The following is a 4021-nucleotide window of genomic DNA, read 5'->3' on the forward strand; positions in this document are numbered from 1 at the left end:
ACAGTAAAAGACTGTCTCGTTGCGAGACAGTAAACACTGTCTCGCTTGCGAGACAGTAAAGACTATCTCGCTGGCGAGACAGTTCATATCTGTATTCTTTTGATTTTTTGATGATCTCCTCTTGATCTGTATTTGGATATCTTTTAGCATTTTTTGACGCCTACAGTAGAGTCTAATAAATAGTTTCTATGTGTGTTTCTAGGGAGCATCCCCAATTTTGTTTTCTTTGTAGAGAGAAGTTTTACAAGTGTAAGGCTCACTCTTTTATTTCCATTTGTAAAGGATTATAATGGATTATACAATGAAAATTGTTCCTGACGTAAACAACTATGGGATCCAGAAAAGAGACGAATTATCAGATGAGCGGATGTGATTTTTCAGGAGGATCAGACTATTGCAGATCTCGAGAGAGCAGAGCAGTCAAAGAGTGTTGCTAGTGAGATTCTAGATATGACACATGTTTCGTCTCCAGTATAGTTGCATACTACAGATATAGAGCATGTGCATGATAATAATGTTGATGGTGATGGTCAGATACCAGAGCAGTTAGACAGTGATAAGGATCACGACAGGAGGATCCTGATCAGCAGGGGGAGCATCACCAGCAACAGAAGTTTACAGAGCCACAACTTAGGAGATCAGCTAGAGATATTAGACCATCCATGATATATCCTCTTTCGGAGTATTCTTTGCTGACAAAAGAGGGGGAGCCATAAAGCTTTTATGAGGCACATACTCATAAGGAGAAGGACAAATAGTTCCATGCTATGAAGGAAAAGATGAAGTTTGTTGAGAAGAACGATACATATGAGTTGGTGGATTTGCCGAAGGACAGAAAAGCTTTGAAGAACAAGTGGGTGTTCAAGTTAAAGAAGTATAGCTACAAAGAGATTCAGAAATACAAAGCCAGATTAGCGGTGAAAGGCTTTGGTCAGAAAAAGGATATTGATTTTGATGAGATTTTTTCACCGGTTGTGAAGATGATATCCATTAGAGTTATCTTGAGGTTAGCAGCTAGTTTAGGCCTCGAGATTGAGCAGCTTAATATCAAGACTGCATTTCTTCATTGTGATTTGGAGGAGGAGATCTACATGGAGCAGCCGGAGGGTTTTGAAGTAAAGGGAAAAGAACACATAGTTTGCAGGTTGAAGAAGAGCCTCTATGGTTTGAAGCAAGCACTCAGGCAGTGGTACAAAAAATTTGATTCTTTCATGTTGAGTCATGGCTACCAGAGGACAGATGCAGATTCGTTTGTATATTTCGGGAGAATTTAAGATTCTAGCTTCATTATCCTTTTGCTTTATGTGAACGATATGTTGATTGTTGGTCAGGATAGTCAGATAATCAATGGGCTGAAGAATAAGTTATTTAAATCTTTTGACATGAAGGATTTGGGCTCGGCACAACGGATTCCTGGTATGGATATTGCTCGTGATAGGAAAGCCAGGAAGTTATGGCTATCACAAGAGAAATATGTTAAACGGCTACTTGATAGATTCAACATAAAAGATGTCAAGTCAATCAGTACTTCTCTTGTAGGTCATTTGAAGCTTAGAAAATAGTTTTGCCGACTATAGATGAGGAAAAGAGTGAGATGGAGAATATTCCTTACTCTTTAGTTATAGGGAGTTTGATATATGTCATGGTTTGCACTCGGTCAGATATAGCTCATGTAGTTGGCATTGTGAGTAGGTTTTTTTCTAATCTAGAAAAAATTCATTGGGAAGGTGTAAAATGGATCTTAAAATATTTAAAAGACAGTTCCTGATTGTGTTTGAGTTTTGGAGGTTCGAAGACAGTATTATATGGTTTTGCAGATGCGGATATGGTAGGTGATCTCAATCACTGGAAGTCTACCTCAGGCTGGTTGTTCACTTTTGCAGGGGGAGCAGTATCTTGGCAGTCTAGGTTATAAAAGTATGTTGTTTTATCTACAAAATAAAGGCAGAATATATTACAGCTGTAGAAACCGGTAAGAAGATGATTTGGTTGAGAAGATTTCTGCAAGAGTTAGGCTTGCAGCAGGACAATTATCAAATCTTCATTGATAGTCAAAGTGCTCTTGATTTGAGCAAGAATTTTACATTCCACTCTAGGACGAAACACATTGATGTGAGATATCATTAGCTTAGAGAAACCGTTGAGAAAGAGGAGCTAAAGCTACAGAAGATTCACACAAATAAAAATCCAGCATATTTTTTAATGACGACCATTTCTAGAAAGAAGACCGAGTTGTGTCGGTGATTGGCCTGCATGAACTCCCGTTAAAGAGTTACAGATTGGCATACCCCCTCGTTGGACTGGAGAGGGAGATTGTTATGGGTCCAGCCCAAGATAAGGCCCACATGAGGTCCACATGAATTAAAATTCTATTTAGAAGAGGATTTGAAGGATCTAATTATAATAGGAATAGGTTTGGAGGACCTAAAAATAAAATTCCTTTATAAAGGAATTCTATCCATAAGAAACCTGTAATTTTTTTGTGCTACAGTAAACCGTGAACAGTAACCCGAGAGAAGAAAATTGGGAGAGAGAGAAAAAGAGAGAAAAGTTCAAATTCGGGATAGATCGGTTGTCCAATTATAGTAATTCAAAAGTCGTTGTCTTCAGAACGATGACGCCGTCAAGGGTACGACGTTGGTTATTCCATGGGTGTTAGAGATTTTTGGTGAGATGGGTTTTAGGGTTTTGGTGCCGTAGAGGTAACACTGTATCTTTCTCTTATGATTTAATCCTCAAAGTTCAGGTGTAACTTGGAGGGATTGTACTTTTGATTCATAGTAAAATATTTCTCTCCGGATTGCCGTGGAAGTAGGCACGATTTGCCGAACCACACTAAATTTTGGTGTTTGCTTGCTTGTGATATTTTCATTGGTGTCGTTATTCGTTTAGTGTTTAATTCCGCAGATTAATCTCCATAAAATCCCTAACATTAGCCTCCTTTCTATAGTAGGGCAATATATCCCCTATAGTGTTTACAAATAAAGAGACCATTCTCTTGTCATAGTTTTCTAATACAACAATATGCACCAATGACATGATAATTTAACGGAAAACAGGTTTCAAGAGTAAAATTTTAATTCCTAAAACATGGCTCTTCCAGAGAAATATGTTGGATTTAATCTAATAATTCTAATTGTGGGCACATATGATTAATCAATGTGTATTGCTATCTTTCAGGATAACCCACTGAAGTGATCAATTAAGTTGGGTTAATGGGTATTTAAATATAATCATGGGGTTATATGTGCAGATATCAGGTTGTAATTGTGATTTATTGAGGGGCTAAATTACAAAAGTACAACATCTATAAATAAGGGGTTATGGTCCCTAATCTAGGGTTACTACATTCTCTAATTCTCTTCACCCCCATCTAAGAGAGAAATTCGGCTAAAGGAGAAAACCCTAAGGTTAGAAGATCCAAAACCCAAAATCAAAATCAATCTATGGATTCAGGTATAAGCTTCCGCTCTTTTAGATTCTTGTTAATCTCTTTGAATTAATCATGGCTATATGGTTTTAGATCTCAAGTTTTGATTTAGATCTATCAAGTGGTATCAGAGCCACCTTGATTAATTCTTAGGGATTTAAGTTTTATTGGGTTTTTTGATCTTAAATCTCTGGTTAAAGATTCAATTTTTTGGGTTCGGATGAACAGTAATGTTCGGTGAACAGTAACGAAAATTTTTTTCGGGTGGAAAGTAAAGTTTTTTCCGGATGAACAGTAACTGATTGGAATTTTTTGGATTTTTCTTTGATTTTTTCTTCAATTTTTTCCAATTCTGGATCTGTTTTGAAAATAAAAATCAAAGTTTTTTTTTGGGTTCGGCGGCGGTTTCAATTTGAAACCCTAAGGGTTTTTAACGAACTTTGCGTTCGTTCTCAGGTCGAACTTTGCGTTCCGTACTCAGGATGAACTCTGCGTTCATTTTTAAACGAACCTTGCGTTCGTTCTCAGGTCGAACATTGCGTTCGTACTCAGGTTGAACTCTGCGTTCATTTTTTAACGAACTTTGCGTTC

Source organism: Asparagus officinalis, chromosome 2, assembly GCF_001876935.1.
Source record: "Asparagus officinalis chromosome 2, Aspof.V1, whole genome shotgun sequence".
NCBI classification, from domain to species: domain Eukaryota; kingdom Viridiplantae; phylum Streptophyta; class Magnoliopsida; order Asparagales; family Asparagaceae; genus Asparagus; species Asparagus officinalis.